Source organism: Capsicum annuum, chromosome 3 (assembly GCF_002878395.1).
Source record: "Capsicum annuum cultivar UCD-10X-F1 chromosome 3, UCD10Xv1.1, whole genome shotgun sequence".
Classification (NCBI taxonomy): domain Eukaryota; kingdom Viridiplantae; phylum Streptophyta; class Magnoliopsida; order Solanales; family Solanaceae; genus Capsicum; species Capsicum annuum.
This window is the reverse complement of record NC_061113.1, coordinates 199,751,645-199,771,094: the sequence shown is the minus strand read 5'-3', so window position 1 is coordinate 199,771,094 and position 19,450 is coordinate 199,751,645. Positions and strand designations below refer to the sequence as shown.

Here is a 19,450-nt window from a genome sequence, read left to right as displayed (position 1 = left end):
AAACCTCACTCCAAGAATTTACCTGTTGGACTGCATTAGCTATAGTTGCTACTTGTGGAACCCCCAACTTCATGTTGTTAAGCTGAGTAAGTATCTGATTTCACATTTCTACAAGTTGAGCTGATAAATCAGTGAACTGGTTTATCTATAATACACCTTCAACCTTTTTAGGAGCACTCTATGAGTCAGCATACCATTCAGGATTCCCTTATGAAATCTAATTAGCAGTGTGTACAATTCATTATAAGTCTTCTCAAGAGCTTACCCACCTGCTGCTAAATCCAAGAAAATCTTGGTATTTGGCTGTAGCCCCTTAATGAAAGTATGAACAAGAACATTATTAGACTGATGATGATGAGGGAAATTTTTTAGCATAATTTTAAATCTCTCCGAGGCTTGGTAGACATTCTCTTTTTCTTTTTGTCTAAAACTAAGAATCTAGCTTCTCAAACGTACAGTCTTCCCATATAGAAAGAATCAAATAAGGAACTTCCGAGCTAGATCTTCCCAATAATTGATGGAGAGTGTTGATTCAGGATGTAACAACCTCTTTGCTTCCCCGATTCAAGAAAAGAGGAAGAGAGTTAGTCTGACATAATCAGTATGCACCCCTACAGGAATGTAAGTATCGCTTATTTCCAGGAAGGTCTGTATGAGTTGTTGTGGGTCTTCATATGAAAATCCTGCAAATTGCCCAGCCGATTTCAGCAACTGCACCATATTCTATTTTAATTCAAATCGACCACCTGGCTCAAGCTTGTGAAAACTATTAGTCACATGGTTTGTGAGTGGGATTGCCACCTTATGAACAGGTTTAACAGTTGGGATAACTAAAGCTGGGACATGTCCGAAATCTGGATCAACTGGATCATTTCTTTGTTCAGCCATTTAAACCTGTTTAATTGGATAATGAGCTCTTCACCTTTATTGAAATATCAGTTCTGGTTCCAAAAAAGGCTCTACCAATTCTCTATCTCTCGCCAGTCCTATATTCAGCTAAACCTGCAAAAAGTCAGCCACTAAGATCAAGTTGTTAACACTTAAAATTACTATCAAAAACCAAAAATTTAATAAATTGCTAATTGTACTAGTCCTCGGCAACGGCGCCATAAACTTGTTGTGTTCAAATGCACATGCAAGTGTACATGATCATACACTATAATATAATGACTTAGACAATTGAATATCGTTCCCATGAGGACTAAGCAACTAGCAGTTTAACCAACTTTAGTTTTAGACAAGGAGGTATTAAGTATTGTAAGGTATCAAGATGATTTTGAAATTTTGAATAAAACAAATGTAAATAAATAAGAAATAGTAATTTGTGACAATAGCAAAGCAGGCAACATTTGTAAACAGTAGTGATGAGAATCTAGGGTTGAGACACATCGAACAATCATACAATACTCTATTTTTATCACATTCTAGTTGGTTATCGGGTTATTGATTCGCAAGGTTTTTGGTACGATCTTGGTCTCCCGACCTTAAATATTCTATCCATCTAAATATTACAACTACATCGACTAAAAGAGATGCAACAATTCATCTAGATGCATACAACTATTTTCTTGCAATTGAACCAAACAAGGCTCCTAGGTATATCCCTATCCTAGATGCTAATTCAAATCCCTTATTTTATAAAAGAGTAAGAACCATGCTCCTTAATATCTTAATTCTATCCGATGATTCTCCTCTCGGATTCACATAGAAATAAAGATTTATTCTAATGGTGGACACTCATCAAAATAGATGAAATTAAGAACAACCCATATGATAATCCAACAAGAAACTATGATAGAAAATATCAAAGAGTAATCATGTTCTTGGTCTCAACCCCAGATCAAAGGTTTTTAGCCACTCATTTTTGAATTTATCATCCAAAATAAGTAATTAATCATACCAAGAATTAACCTTGAAGTGAAAAAGTTCAAAAGAAATTCTAAGAACCCTAAAAGATAGATTTTGTTGTTTTTTTCCGCCGCTGCTATGCTTTACAAAATGTTTCCAATTGTAGTGAATTGTTCCTTTTACAGTTGGTGAAAATAATCCCACTTTATCCTCTCACCGCGTCGTGGAAACCTCTCCATCGCTATTGTTACTGCGACACAGTGAAATCGCAGTGGGACTCGATTTTGTGACAAATATGGATTGAACCTTCACCGTGATGCAGTGGAATCGCGGTGAGATACTGGATTATGAAAAATCCCTATTTCTCCTTCACCATGATGTGGTGTGTTTCCAAACTTGAGCAATAGTGATTTCCCTTTTACCGCGATATGATGACTTGCTTAAAGAGACTTCTGGAGCATTTTTTTTCTTATTCGCCTTCCAAATCATTTTTTGATGCCTTAATTGCTCCTTTTATCATTATACCTCATTAATGCATCCAATCACATTCAATTCTATCAAAATTTAGTCCTGCATACACTAATCATATCCATTAGAGAAGAAACACACTTATAGCTTAATTATGAGCGAAATGACACCTTTTTTATCTTAGAACGAGTCTAAATATAGGTGAATATTAGTGATTGGACAAAATACGACCAAGATCAATAAACATGGTCATTCTATAAAAAATAACCCAAATAGAATCATATTAGATGTGAGAATCAGAAAGACAGCTAATGAAGTCCATATTTAACATGTCTTATTTCCATATGGGATAGCTATGTTTTGTGATGTGCCATCAGGCCTTAAATGATCAACCTTAACTTGCTAATAATTGGATCACTTGGAAATTAAATTTGCAATATCCCTTTTCATATTACTCTACCAATATAGATCTTTCAAATAATGGTACATCATAGTAGCACCATGGTGAACAGTATACCCAACACGAGCCTTGGTCAGAATTCTCTCTGGCAAATTATCAACATTAGGCACACATAATATCACTTGGTATCACAATATACCATCTCCCCTAATCTTAAAATCCAAAACCTTCTTCTGTCTAATATCCCCCTTAATCTGCATAAATACATGGCCATCAATTTGTTTTTCCTTTACTTCAACACCTAAAAAAGATGTAGCTATCTCGTGAACAATCAACCCTCCATCCTTAGAGTCCAAAAGTGAAACTCTAATATTTGCAAGTTAGTGAATGTTCTTCACTAACTCTCTTTTCTCCTCCTCTGCATGAGACAAACTCTTTATGGATAACCTACTAAGAGCATCAAAAACTACATTAGAATTACCTGGTTGATAATGCAAACTCACGTGTAGTCTTTTAGTAGTTCAAGACACCTCATTTTCCTGAGGTTCAACTCTTTCTATGTGAAAATATATTGGAAAATATTATGATAAGAGAAAATGTCTACATTCACTCCATATAAATAATGATAATAAATCTTAAGTGGAAAAATGGTTGCTGCATTTTAGATCGTGGGTTTGGTGGTTTTTCTCATTGTCCTTAATTGCCTAAAAGCATATTCCACGACCATGTAATTCTATATAAGGACACGACCAAGTTTCACTCGGGACGCATCAAAATATACTACAAACCCCTCAGTACTCTCAGCAGGGTAAGAAAAGAAGCAGAAGTTGGCCGATCTATCAACTTCTTAAAATTGACTTCACAAGCATCATACCATTGGAACATCAACTTAGATTTAACTTTTTTAGTGGGGAATCTATAGTGTCGAAACATTACACGAACCTCCTGTAATAGCTTGCCAAACCTAAGAAACTTCTAATATCAATTGGATTCGTAGGTTTGGGCTATTTTTTACCGCCTCGACCTTTTGAGAATCCACCATAATTCCTTACTAGAAATAATATGTCTAAGAAAAGCCACTAATCTTAGTCAGAATTCACACTCAGAGAACTTTTCATATAACTTGTGATCCTTAAGAATCTAGAGTACAATTTAGAGGTAACTAGCATGCTTATCTTCACTCCAAGAATAAACCAAGATGTCATCAACAAACACAATAACAAACATATCTAAATACAACTTAAAAACCATGTTCATAAGGTCCATAAAGGCCATAGGATGATTAGTGAAACCAAAGGATAAAATCAAAAATTTAAATTAGCCATACTGGGTTCGAAAAGTTGTCTCGAGAATATCAACTTCTCTAGCCTTTAACTGATTGTAACCCGAAATTAGATCTATTTTGGAGAAACACTTAGCACGCTGATGTTGGTTTAAAAGAGTATTAGGTCTGGGAAGAGGGTGCTTATTTTCCACTGTGACCTTATTCAACTGACGATAATCTATACACATACGAAGGAAACCATCTTTCTTATATATAAAAATTACCAGAGCACTCCAAGAAGAGACACTAGAATAGATAAAATTTTTATCAAAGATATCCTTCAAATGTTCTTTTAACTCTTTAAAACTCTATAGGATCCATCCTATATGGTCAAACAAAAATTCATCAAGTATTGAGAAAGAGGTCAATCCCAAAGTCTATTTCCTTATCGAGAGGAATTCCAGAAAGATCTTTGGGAAAAAATTTAGGAAATTCATTAACTATAAGAATGGACTAAAATGGAGGAATTTCAGTGCTAGAATCCTTAACCCCGACTAAATGGTACAAACAACCTTTAGATATCATTTTTGGGCTTTATGATAAGAGATGAATCTTGCATTTGGTATTATTGGGATATCCTCACATTCAAGGACCTGTTTATTTGGAAATTGGAAGGTGAATTTTTTGGTTCTTTAATCCATAGAATCATAACAAGAGTAGAGTCAATCCATCCCTAGAATAACATAAAAATCTACCATATCAGGATCTACCAAATCCACCAAAGTATCCCGTAAAAAATAGTCAAAACATAGTTTTATAGAACTTCTAGCAATAATGGACTTGCCAATAAGGTAAGAATTTGAAAAGGGTTCATCGATGTTTTCAGGATCAAAACTAAAATTCATAACCAGATAAAAAGACACATAAGATAGAGATAAATTAGGATCATCATATAAACATCATGGAAAAAAATATATAACATACCAGTGACAAAATTTGGCAAGGCGTCGAACTCCTGGCAAGTAATTAAGGTATATAGGTAATTCTAACCCCACTTATCCATAAAGAAGTGCCTTTTGTAGTTGGGCTGGAGAAGTAGAAATTAGTGCTTAATTTCCCATAGATATATCTCTTGTCGAGTGGTAATCCCAATGAAAATGACTAGGCTTTCCACATACATAACATACACCCCTACCCATATTACAAATTTTATGGTGAAACTTTTTACAAGTGTGGAAAGAAGAAAAGAATAGAGCCAATAGGGCCACACTATCCTGAGACTGTGTACCCTGTATTCTGGGCTATTTCTAAGCTGGGAACACTAATACTTCATAGGCCTAGGTGTAGGTGCACTAGAGAATGACTAACCATTCCCCTAAAATTTCTTCCTAAAAGACTATTTTTCTCTCTTACACTACTTTGGCAGCCCACTTCCTGATCTACAGGTTTATCCCTCTTACTTTGACGCTCTTTAGCTTCTACTTTCTTTATTTTATCATCCTTTACCTACTGAGCATAAACCACTAGCCTGGATATGTCCATGTCATTATTCAACATTTCCCTTTTATGCTCCAGTTTCACATCATCAGACATACCAAACACAAACTTCCTCATTTTAATTCTCATAGTAGACACTAACTCTGGAGCATATCAAGACAACTGAGTAAAATTCAGAGCATACACTATAATATTAATATTACTCTACTTTAGGTTCACAAATTCCTCTGCCTTAGCTTTTCTCAACTCCTAAAGGAAGAAATGGTAAAAAAATCCTCAACAAAGTCTTCTCAAAAAGTTGGTTCAATATCTTCACCCCTATCTTGTCCCACTCATCATACTATTGGTAAGATACTTCTTTAAATTAGAAGGCTGCAAATTAAACTCCCTTGGTATCACTGACATTCATATCTCAAAATTTTCTCCATCTTATTAATAAAATACTGAGGATATTTCTTAACTTTGTATCTCATGAAAATTGGCAGGTTCAGTCGCATAAATTGACCAACTATAGTAGTATCCGGGGAACCGATGGAAGAACCAACATTACCTGACCAATGAAAATGAGATGACATATTCTGATTAAGCATCTGAATGGTCATTTTGAACTTAACATTAGGAACTTCACCCTATGAGGACTTAGTTTCACATAGGACTAGTTTTGAGAGCTTAAGTAGGACTAGACTAGATTAGTGAGATTCCAATAGAAGCAACTGGATCAGAAGTGTGGATTCCATAACAAGTCTATATCCCATGAGTTGGATGCACCTCTTTAGCATTTATCCCGATAGGGAGAGAGGTTCCAGTTGAAGTTCTTTGGTTATTAGTCATTTTTGGAGGTATGATCTAAAATATGGGAAAAAATAAGAGTTGGAAGAATTTTCTTAGAACTAGACTTTCTAGCACAAACTAGATCATGAATAAGGAAAACATTCCTAAATGCCTTACAGCCTCCTATTTATAAGTGTGGCAAGCAACACACCTATAAAAAGAACTCTACTTGATAAAATTTTATAAATTCCCTAGGACACTTTATACCAAGTTTGTCAGGTTCAGGACTAGGCCTCAGATGTAACCGACATCCTAAACTAACAAAGGACTGAGAAGACCCCTTAGAATTACCATAAGTATATCCATTATTAATGTGCAAATCAAAACCAATGATAAGAAGTTCAACTTTAAAAGTAATTAATAATATCAAACTCTAAAATACAACATTAGTTTACATCAGTCTACAAATCCTCTAACATCATGAATGAAAATTCTAAGCCAGAATATGGCCTCAACAGTACCATGAAACCAGATTGTCAAAGTCTAAATGAAAGAAACCATGTGCCTCCCAAAAGACGGAGGGCTCATCACTTGCTACTAGCTATCCCAAAAAAAATCCTAGTGTTGCACAAAACAATAGAAAAATTCCTCCAAACCTATATTATGAAATAATGTAGCATCTGAAGACAGTTAGTATGACGAGTACTAGAAAGCGACCTAGGAGAATGGACAAGAAATTTATAAAGCAATTCATAAAATTCATAACATAATTCATAATTGAGAAAGTATGTGGTTGGGAATTCAAAGCATAAAGATATAATCATTTGAAAATTTAATTCTGAACTATATAGTCTGCACTGATATTAAGTAACCCATGAGCTATATGGATTAGGTACTCGCCCAACTGATGCCCCCCAATCCATGCTTGCAAATGAATTAAGATAAACATAATTTAGGCATCATAATATCTTTATAGAGAAAAACATCATAAGGTAGTCCTGTTAAAAATCAACCCACCCCTACATTGGCAAAAACATAGGTGTTAGGCATATGGTCATGAAGACTTACATCTTCTCAGTGAACTACATAATTCCCTTTAATCCCAATTGAACCATTATTCATAGCATTTATCCATAGAGTGATTCATAAATTCATTTATATTTTGGTATCATCATATCAAGACTTGAAAGTCATCCTTATAATGCTAAATCATTATCTAAAAACACTATAGACTCTTAATCTCCTCGTTGAAATCATATACATAATCATAATTGAGTTTTCAGATAATAATACTTTATTAATCCAATTATTTCAAAGATTTGAACACATTTAACATGCACCTTAAAGGTTAAAGACTTAACATTCAACTAACAATACTTTCAAAAGCAAGGGATTAGGTATTTTTTCATTCTTTCCAAAACTCAAGAATTGGGAAAACAAAGTGAGTTGTAAGAGGGATATAACTTTTCAACTTCAATAAACCCCAATAAGCTATCACATTCATATATTCTCATATATCAAATAATAAGCCCCAGTTCTCAAGTTCCATTAACAATTCAAACTTTTGTTCATCAAAATGGGGTTTTCAACTTTTAAATAATTCTTCCTTTCAAAAATCAACCAACAACCCTCATTTAAAACATACATAAACTATTTTAATAATTAGGGAAAATACTCAAAAATATATTTAGTTGAAAGAGGGTTGTTCAACATACCTTTTGACGAAAAGAGTTTTGAGAAAGTTTTAGACTTTAGACTTGAATCTTAAACCCTAGTTGAGTTTGCTTCTAAGAGTTTTGGGGAAGTGTAGGATATATTGACTGATGAAATTTATATTTAGGGGTTTGGGATTATTAAGTATAGTTGGAGGATTGTTTTTAATAGAGGAAATGACAAAAAATCCCTTAAAATTATGAAATAAAATAATATCCCATCAGGTAGAGGGGAGTTGTGCGACGAACCCCGACAATGACTTTCTTCATTTTGTGGTACACATCCCAACATAAAAGGGAACCAAAATGTCCTCTCAATGAGATGTGCAGTGCGGACCCCAAGTCTTAAGCCCTTTGACATGATGCTCGTGCATCGAATCACATCTAAAACTTTCTTAACTTCATCTAACTTGCCCCAAATTATTTCTACACACACCAAGGGTTGTATAGGCTAAATTTCAAGATATAAAATGGCATACAAATGTATGAGGTGTTGCACATTTGGAGATAAGATTTAGCCATATGTGGAAAACGTGAGCAAAATATAAAGGAGGTTCAACATATGTTCTTATCAATTAAGGATACTCGTAAGGCTCTATAAAAGAAGAAATAAAGTTGAATAAATTAGGTGGTTTGAGTGGATCACTCCATAGGAATGATACTAGGTACTCACACATCAATTTTCCAAAATTAAATTATAATGTAAGGGGATTGATCTATAGATGTGAAGAACTTTTTAAGTACGATGGTACAAATAAGAATCAAAGGAGAAAGTGGATGGATTACATCTGGAGGTAAGGAATTAAAGTTTCACTAAATATATTTGAAAATTTAATTGTCTTATGATGTTACAAAGTGAGAGGAGTACGTTCGATCCCTGTGGCATAGATTAGGAACTTTTGCCCACTTAGATCCCTTATTGGAGTTGGTATCTGTAACACCCTACATTTTTCGAGCTAGAAATTGAACCATTATTCCTATGTGTTTAAACTCTAATCTCATGATTTGTACTTTTAATAAATGTTTCATGATAATTATCGAGTGTGAAGAGTTCTGGTTAGGTGAAAAATATTCATAGGAATCACTTAGAGAAAATTTGAGCTAAGAGCCTTTGATTCGGCCAAAATTTTGGTATTCGATTCTACAAGGGTCAACTTTAAATGTGTATAAGTTATGAAATATGTTGAATTTTAAATCTCAAGACCCATCAAATTGTATATAATTGATTTAGATTTCCGACAAAACCAATTTTGCCTTAATCTGATACCCAAGCAAGAAGTTATAACCTTTTTCGTAAGAGATAGTAAGGGGTAGCGATAGCCCTATGCCACGGGGATATTCCACCCAAATAGGGGTCACATCATGAGGGATGATTCACCCCACTAAGGTTCGCACCACGAGGCCTATTCCCACGGGAAAATAAGGCTAAGGGGTACTTTAGTATTTTCCCTCTACCCCAGCCATCCAAACATGATTTATAAAACAAAAAGGGGCATTATTTGCCCATCTTCCTAAAAAAGACTCACGTAAAAACCCTCCCCTATCCCAAGAACAATAATTCAAGTTTCTTCTTTTAAGTACACAAGGATTTAAGTTTTTAATTCGAGATTTCTTCCAGAATCCTAGTGTTCAAGCTTCCTAGTTATAGAAATCTTCAAGAAATATCAAGAATAGAGTTTCTTTCATAAGTTAATCATTCAATTCCTAAGATTCTAACTTTCTTCACAACTCAATAAACTTAAGGTATTTGGGGTTTAAGAACAAGGGTAACCTTTCACCTTTATGCCCTAAGTGCATGATTTTAAGATTTAATTTACTTGTTTTTGAATTAGGGTTCATACCTAAATTGCTATATTCTTGAAGCATGTTATCACCATGACATTAAATGTTTTAATTATATCATGAATTGCTCAGGCTCATGTTTTAACTTATCAGATTCATATTATGATTTTAGTTTCATTGTTTTGACATAGATTGTTGAAAGATTTCAAGATGATTATTAAGCATGAAGTTTAGTTATAAATTTCCATGAATTTAAAGTATGAATTTTAAGTCCTAAGTTTAAGTATTGAGTTTACAAGAATATTATGCTATTAAGCTCCATTTACAAGTTTATATCATGATTTAAAGCAAAGATTGATCTTTTGATCCTATGATAAGATATGAAATCCACATTTGTTTATCCTGATTATGATTTAACAAAGAGAAGCATAACTGGTTTTCATTCTATAAACCTTTATGCTATTTTAAGGTAGATTTCCTAAAGTATGAGTATATAAGTAATATGGGAGTAGTATTTATCACCGAGTTGGGTATGAATTCAAGGTCACACGCCCAGAACTATGTGCCACCATAGGATTAAGTCCTAATATAGGTTAAGATAAGAGATCACTAAGATTAAGGTTCTATTCTGATGAAAAGGGTAGGACAACTCTCCCTAACCTGGGTAAGACGTTGGACTCCATAATAGCTCAAATGGTTTATGTCGGTTAGAAGAACCTCCCTAATTAAGAATAAAAGTAAAGCTTTTAGAACTAAGTGTTATGGATCACAAAGTTTATACTTATACTTCATTACTCATGTTTATGATTTTGCAGTCTCTTTTTTATTCAAGCTCAGGGTGAGTCATTTAAACTTAGCATACATCATTTAAAAGTTTATATAAATATTCAGTTATTATTTTATTATGCATTCACCCCCACATACTCAGTACATTCTAGAAGTATTAACCCACATATATGTTGATGTACCATTTTATATTATACTATAGGTACCAGTTGTTGTACATCATAATTAGACAACTCGCAGTTTCTAGTTAGCATCTTCCAGTTAGCATGTGAAGAGTTCTTTTTATTCGAGGAATCGAGCTAACTCTAGTTCTAGAAGCATTTTTTATTCATTCGTATTGATTAGGGATAGTTGGGGGTCATGTCCCGGCTACCTATAGTCAGTATTAGTAGAGGCTATATAGATGGTCATTAAGAGTTGATGTAATATTTTTAGTTTTGTTTTGTATAAGCAAAGTATGTTTTTAACAATCTTGTATTGAATGTATTTAGAAATACCATTCATTCTGCTTATTTATTTTAGATTTATGTAACATATTCAGTTGCTCACGAGTTATGCAAGTATCATGGGTTAGCTTAGGATTATTTATGGCTCTACGCACCGTGTGACGTCCAGAGAGTAGTCTTGGGGTATTGCAAACTTTGTATTAGAGCACAAGTTCAAGTTTTCTAGAATGTCTATGAAGTCATGTCTAGTAAAGTCTTGCAGAATGGTGTTTATTCATGGACTTCTTTCATCCATAAATCCCAAGAATCCCTTTTCTAAATTCAATTTTTGGATTTTCTAATGAATTTCATGATTGGGCAACTTTAGTTCGTCTTGATAATGAGTAATTGAATTGTATTCCATTAATGAGTGTTAAATTCCATATGGGTTGATTTTTATCGGTATAGATTCATGAAACCCTAGGACTAAACCCTTGAATGATTAAATTGGAATTGAATCATGATAGTTAATTGTTGTATGATGTTGTTTACATATTGTATTCCTACTATGTGTTTGGTTAAATGCCAAAATGAAGGGAAAATGTCTAATTAGCATGATATCATGAAATCCCCATGTACATACAAGTTTATTCCTATCACATGTTTAATGAAATGCTTTAGTAAATGTATTATGATTATTATTATGCATTCAAGTAAGTCATTCGTTTTCAGTTTCCTTCCATCGAGTTTTGAGGGTACTCATACCCAAAATATTAGTTGTATGCCTAGAGCCATGTGATGTTTTTATGATACTCTCAGTCAAGCTATGAATCCTTACACTTCAGACATTTTTATGACTCAGGAAATCTCTATAATCTCATGAATTCAGTCAGTTGTCAGATATCAGTAGTATTTCATCATTCAACGGGATTCAGTAACTTAACCCATGTTCAGTTCCGTAAATCATGTTCAGTGTCCATTCAAATGGGAGTAGAAATTAGCACTGAGTGAACCCAAGGATGGGGACACACACTATCAGATAAGGGTGTGATCCTTAGAAGTCATCCTTATATTCCAGAACTATGTAGCCAGCATAGGTTGAGACATCAACACTATCCGATGAGGGTTGATGAGGTGGATAAGAACTGTCAGATAAGGGCCCCACTATTCTCTTTTGGGGACCTTATCAGATAAGGGTTGCCCACAATTTATCCTTACTAGTGGTGCGGTATTGACACCCTTCTAATTAGGGTTATAGATTGGACCCCAACTCAGCCATAGTGGTGTATCAGGGGCATGTCAGTTTAATACTACCTCCCATAGTTTCAGTACCAGTCTCAGTAAAAAAACTCAGATAGTTCTTCTGATTCAAGACTATCAGATACAGTTGACTTAGATACAGTAAGGAACTTAGATAGTTCCATCAGATTTAAGACTGTCAGATACAGTCAACCATGTTATCAGTTACATTCAGATACAACTATTTATGCTATCAGTTATATCAGTTATTAGTATGTCATGTCATCTGTATTTAGATTCAGTAATCATGATATCATAGTGTTAGTTACAATTACATATTTACGTATGTATTCTTGTATTTATGTTAGATAGTCAGCTAACATTATTCATGCATGTTAACCCTTACATTAGCCTACCTCACATGTATACTTAGTACATTCCATTTTACTGACGTATTTGCGCTATGGTGCTTTCTTTTTATGTTACACCATAGGTTCAGAGACACAAATTCCATATCAACAGTAGATTCCCGTCTCAGTAGTTAGAATAAAAGTAAGTCCTCATCCTTTGAGGACATAATTATTTATCCATTATTTCATTAATTAATTATTAGTTGGAGTTAGTTGGGAACATATCCCATGAACTTCTTATTCAGATTATTCAGATAGTAGAGGCTTTCAAACTAGATACAAACTATCATATTTCAGACTTTAGTATGTTCAGCTTTGTTTTGGGTATTCTATTTCCCCATACAGATGTTATATTATTTGGATTATGTTTAGTTTTGAACCTTACGATCTTTCAGTTCATGTTTCTACATTATTCAGTATTTTATGTAGTATATAGGTACAGATATCAGTCTTGGGTTAGCTTGTGGTCCTTCAAGGTCATGAGCACCTTGTAACATTCCTGTTCAGCAAATTAGGGTATTATTAACTTGGTATTAGAGCCAGGTTTAACAGTGTCCTAGGAAGTCTAAAAGCTACATCTAGTAGAGTCTTGTGCATGGGTGTGTTGCCTGCCACATTTATGTACAGGAGGCTATAAGAAATTTTAGGAATAGTTTCCCCTCTTTTAGTATTTATGTCATGCCAATGAGCATAATCTCAAGTCAATCTCAGTCTAATCCATTACTCCCTTTCTTCTACAGAACATGCCTCTTAAAAGAAAAAACATAAATCAATCAACCCCTCAGCCCAAAGATCCTTTTGGCAATCATGTTTCTCATGCAGAGTTTTGAGCTATATTCACTACTCTTGCTAACTCAGTTGCTGCTTAGAACGAATGACTAGCTGTCATTCCGGCCAATCCAGTGGCCAATTCAGTTGCAGCCAGGATTCAGGATTTTACCCAAATGAATCCTTCATCCTTTCTTGGGTCTAAGATAGATAAAGACCCTCAGGAATTCCTAGATCAGGTGCAGAAGGTGACAGACATTGTGGGGGTGACTACTGTTGAGAGTGCTGAGCTAGCTGCTATTAGTTGTAGGATGTTACTCACACTTCGTTTAAGAAGTAGAAGTCAGAGAAGGTAGATGATATAGGGCCAGTTAAGTGGAAGGAGTTTGCGTCTTCTTTCCTCAATAAATTTTTCCCCCTAAATCTTAGGGAAGCTAAGGTGTTAGAATTCATCAACCTCAGGCAGGGCAATATGACGGTGAAAGAGTATTCTCTTAAGTTTACTCAATTAGCTATATATGCCCCTTATGTGGTTACTGAAAACTGAGCTAAGATGAGTAAGTTCACTTTAGGAGTGAATGATAGCGTGGTTAATGAGTGTAGTTCCTCCATGCTAAATAGTGACATGACTTTAGCCAGGCTTATGACCTATGCTTAGCAGATAGAGGAGCAGAAGATTAAGCAAAGGGAGAAGCAAAATAAGAGAGTGAAGACAGGTAGTTCCAACTCCGCTCAGCCTAAGTCAGAAGGAGAAAACCATTCTCAGTTTCATCCTAAATCATCAGTTCCATCTCCTTTAGCCATTACTCCAGTTCCTAAGTTCAGAGAGGGTAACAAAGATAGAGCTCCAGGCTATAAGTCCCAGGGTAGTATTAGCAATGCCCGCACCTATCCTTTTTTCTAGACTTATGGCAAACACCATCAGGGTATTTGCAGAGCTGACAGTGGTATTTTATTTAGATATGGCAAGCCAGCATACAGAGTCAGAGACTTTCTTCCGTCAGTTTATTAGAGTCATCTCTACTCCTTAGCTCAGTCTGGTCATCCAAATCAGCAGGGTGCCACCACCAGTGCTACTAGCGGGCAACGCCCAAATAGACTATATGCTCTTTAGACCTTACAAGGTTAGGAAAATTCTCCTAAGGTAGCTACTGGTACGTTACAGATCTTTTATATGCATGTTTACACTTTTCTAGATTTAGGAGCTTATTTGTCTTTTGTTACTCCCTATATAGTAGGCAATTTTGGAATCAGCCCCAAAATCCTAGCAGGGCCCTTTTCAGTCTCTACCCCAGTGGGTAAAACCATCAAGCCCGATGGGTATACAGGAACTGCCCGATTATGATATTTTAGAAAGTCACTTTTGCAGACTTAGTCAAATTAGAGATGACTAATTTTGACATTATTCTCGGTATGGATTGGATTCATTCTTGCTATGCCACAGTCGACTGCAGAAATAGAATAGTCCAGTTTCAGCTTCCAAATGTACCCATCCTTGAATGGAAGGGTAGTGTATCCATTTTCAGGGGTCAGCTTATTTCCTACCTTCAGGCAAGGAAAATGATATCTAAAGAATGTGTCTATCATTTTGTTCAAATTAAGGAAACTACTTTCGAAACTACCAGCCTTGAATCAGTCCCAGTAGTGAATAAATATTTAGATGCCTTTCCCGAAGATCTTCTAGGAATTCCTCCCGAAAGGGAAATAGACTTCGGCATTGATATTTTTCAAAATACTCAGCCTATATTTATGCCGCCATATAGAATGGCACCAGCAGAAATCAAAGAACTAAAAGAAAAATTGAAGGATCTCTTAGATAAGGGATTCATCAGGACCTATTTCCCCATGGGGTGCTCCAGTATTATTCATATGCCAGAAAGATGATTCCCTCAAATTATATGTAGAATACCGTCAACTTAATAAGCTCACGGTCAAGAACAAGTATCCTCTTCATAGAATTGATGACTTATTTGACCAACTTCAGGGTGCCAATTATTTCTCAAAGATAGACCTTAGATTCAACTATTATCAGCTCAGAGTTAGAGAATGTGACATTCTAAAAGCTGCTTTTTGTACTCGGTATGGTCACTTTAAATTCTTAGTCATGTCATTTGGTCTTACTAATACCCCAACATCTTTTATGGACTTGATGAACCGCATGTTCACGCAGTACTTGGACATGTTTGCCATAGTCTTCATAGATGATATTCTGATCTATTCCCATACTGAGCGCGATCATGTAGACCATCTCAGAATAGTACTTCAAACTCTCAAAGATTATCAACTATTCGCCAAATTCAGTAAGTGCAAATTTTGGATAAGGTCAGTAGCATTCCTTGGTCATATTATTTTCAGAGATGGCATTAGAGTTGATCCTCAAAATACCGAAGCAGTAAGAAACTGGCCAAGACCTATCTCTTCATTAGATATTAGGAGTTTCTTAGGTTTGGATGGCTATTACAGATGGTTTGTTGAGGAATTTTCATCTATTGCATCCCCTATTTCCAGATTGACTCAGAAGAAAGTTAAGTTTCAGTGGTCAGACCCTTGCGAGAAGAGTTTTTAGGAGTTAAAGACTTGACTTAGCCCAGCCCCAGTCTTAGCTCTTCCAGATAGTTCAGATAGGTTTATGGTGTATTGTGATGCATCCAGAGTAGGTTTGGGTTATGTCCTCATACAGCATGGTAAGGTCATAGCCTACGCCTCCAGACAGCTCAAACCCCATGAGAGGAATTATCCTACTCATGATCTTGAGTTAGCAGCCGTAGTCTTTGCATTGAAGATTTGGACGCATTATCTTTATGGAGTTCATGTAGATATCTTCATAGATCACAAGAGTCTTTAATATGTCTTTTCTCAAAAAGATCTCAATCTTCGTCAAAGAAGGTGGTTAGAGCTCTTGAAAGACTTCGACATGAGTATCCTCTATCATCTGGGCAAGGCCAACGTAGTGGATGATACTCTCAGTAGGCTATCCATAGGTAGTATTTCTCATGTTGAGGATAGTAATAAGAAGTTAGATCAGGAAGTCCATCAGCTTTCCAGACTAGACATTCTCTTAGTCGATACAGATAAAGGTGATATATGGGTTCAGAGTAGTTCAGAATCATCTCTAGTTTCCGACCTAAAAGAAAAACAAGATAGACATCCTAGCCTTGTCAAGTTGAAAGAGTCAGTTTAGGATCAGAAGGTAGAGGTTTTCTCCCAAGGGGGAGATGATGCTTTGCATTATCAGGGTCGTCTCTGTGTTCCAGCTGTAGACGACTTAAGGCAGTGAATTCTTGCAAAAGTGCATGGTGCACACTACTCTATTCATCCAAGAGCCACAAAGATATACTGTGACTTGCGAGAAATCTATTGGCGGAGTGGGATGAAGAGAGATATTGTAGAGTTTGTGGCTAAGTGCTCTATATGTCAGCAAGTTAAGATAGAGCATCAGAATCCTAGTGGGTCCATGCAGGAGTTCAGTATTCCTACTTTAAAGTGGTTAGTTGTGAACCTGGACTTCGTGATGGGTTTGCCTTGAACTTGTTATCAGTATGATTTAGTCTGGGTCATTGTAGACAAAATAACCAAATCAGCTCATTTTCTTCCAGTTCATACCTCTTATTTGGTCAAGGAGGCCAGATTATACAGTATTCCATTATCTATTATCTCAGACAGAGGTACCCAGTTCACCTCTAATTTTTGGAAAGTGTTTTGAAAGGGTCTTGTTACCTAAGTTAATCTCATATCAGCCTTTTATCCTCAGACAGATTGTCAATCAGAAAGGACTGTTTAGATGTTAGAAGATATGCTAAGGGCGTGTGCAATCGATTTCAAGGGAATTTGGGATGATCACTTACCTTTGATTGAGTTTTCATACAATAAAAGCTATCATTCCAGTATTTAGATAGCTCCATTCAAAGCTCTCTATGGTAGGAGATGTAGATCTCCAATTATTTGGTTTGAAGTTAGTGAGGGCTTAGTCATAGGGACTGACTTAGTGTTCGATGCCTTAGAAAAATTCTAGTTGATCAGAGAAAGACTCCGGGCTACTCAGAGCCGAGAGAAGTTTTATGTAGATGTTCGTAGAAAAGATCTCGAGTTTGATATTGGTGACTATGTCTATCTAAATATCTCTTCCATGAATGGAGTGAAGAGATTCGGCAAGAAGGGAAAGCTCAATCCCCGATATGTCGGTCCCTTCAAGATTCACAGTCGCTTTGGCAAGGTAGCCTATGAGCTTGAATTGTCTTCAGATCTAGCCTCAGTTCATCCAGTATTTCATGTCTCTTTGCTCAAAAAGTGCATAGGTGACCCCTCAGTTGTAGTCCCTATTCAGAGCATTAATGTTCAGAACACTCTCTCTTATTAAGAGATTTCAGTCAAAATCTTAGACTATTAGACTCGTAGATTGAGGAACAAACAAGTCCCTCTAGTTAAGGTTCTTTGGAAAAATCTGTTCGTTGAGGGAGATATTTGGGAAGCAAAGGCAGACATGCATACCAAGTATCCTCACCTCTTCTTCGCCAACTCAGATCAAGCTCAAGGTAACAGTTCTCCTTAAGCTAACTCAGTGTCATGTTCAGTGTTCATCATGAAATTGGTATTCAGTTTCATGTTCATGTTCCCAGTATAAAATTGGTATCAAGTACCATTACATATTCATTCATGCATTCATGTATCATCTTAGTTATGTAATTATGCATCAGACATGCATTCTCATTGTGAGAAACTTAGTTCTTCAGAACCCTCAGTCATGCATTCATGAATCAGTTACACATGCACCAGATATACATGTTCAGTATTATACGTTCAATTTGTTAGTCATGTCATTTATGAGATCATGTTCCAGTTATTCATTTTTAGTATGTACATCAGTTGTCTTTTCTTCCCTCTCAGTCAGTCTTATTCAAGGATGAATATTCCTAGCTAATTTTATCTCAAGAATGTCTAGTATTAGCTTCTAAATTAAATGATGGTTATTCCATGAGGAGTTTTGAATATTTTCCCTTTTTGTCATGTGGGAAATTCAATAATCTTTCCATCGATATAATATTTACCCAAATCCGATAACCGACTTAGAAGTTATGACTATTTTAAATTCGCATCGTAAAACAGTGCCATAGTAGTCAGTGGCGCACCACTCCACAAGAGGAAATGGCATTTGGAAAATTCCAGTATGTTTCCACAATAATGACGTGTCACGCTAGGGCCCAAATTCAGAATTGTCCTTTTCCAGTGTCTTAGCGTGATTTTCTCTATGTTGCACCAAAGTTTTAGGTCACAAAAGAAAGGGTAATGTGATGGCTCTGCGTTGTGCCATCCCCCAGTTTCCCAATTGTCAAATTCCATTGGCATGATGCGATAGCGCCGCATCGCGCAAGGGATTCTGTTTGGGAAAATTTTACTGAAATTAAATGATGTGTCTAGGGTTAAAAGAGTCAATTTCCTACCCCTATTTAAACCCAATAACAAGGGATTTAGCCATTCTTCACCCAAAATATACTATTTTCTCTCAAGTTTCTCTCAAGAACAAGCTAGGGTTTCTATTGGGGATTCAAATTCAAGAAGGTTTCACCATCAATCTTCACAAAATTACAAACTAAAGTTGCATAGTGTTTATTCATGGACTTCTTTCGTCCATGAAGCCCAAGAATCTCTTTTATAAATTCAAGTTATGAATTTTCTTATGAATTTCATGATTGGGCGACTTTAGTTCGTCTTGATAATGAGTAATTGAATTGTATTCCATGAATGAGTGTTAAATTCCATATGGGTTGATTTTTATCGGTATAGATTCATGAAACCCTAGGACTAAACCCTTGAATGATTAAATTGGAATTGAATCATGATAGTTAATTGTTGTATGATGTTGTTTACATATTGTATTCCTACTATGTGTTTTGTTGAATGCCTAGATGAAGGAAAAGTGTCTAATTAGCATGATATCATGAAATCCCCATGTATGTAAAAGCTTATGCCTATCACATGTTTGATAAAATGCTTCAGTAAATGTATTAGGATGATTATTATGTATTCAAGTAAGTCATGCTTTGTCAGTTTCTTTCCATCGAGTCCTCGGGGTACTCATACCT

General features: G+C 35.5%; 1 non-coding gene across 1 annotated transcript; it reads left to right on the top strand.

Moving 5' to 3' along the window:
• The first annotated feature begins 346 nt into the window (after positions 1-346).
• LOC124897347 lies at positions 347-453 on the top strand. Its single transcript, XR_007054069.1, has one exon. It is a non-coding gene; the product is annotated as a small nucleolar RNA R71 (small nucleolar RNA).
• The last annotated feature ends 18,997 nt before the right edge of the window (positions 454-19,450 follow it).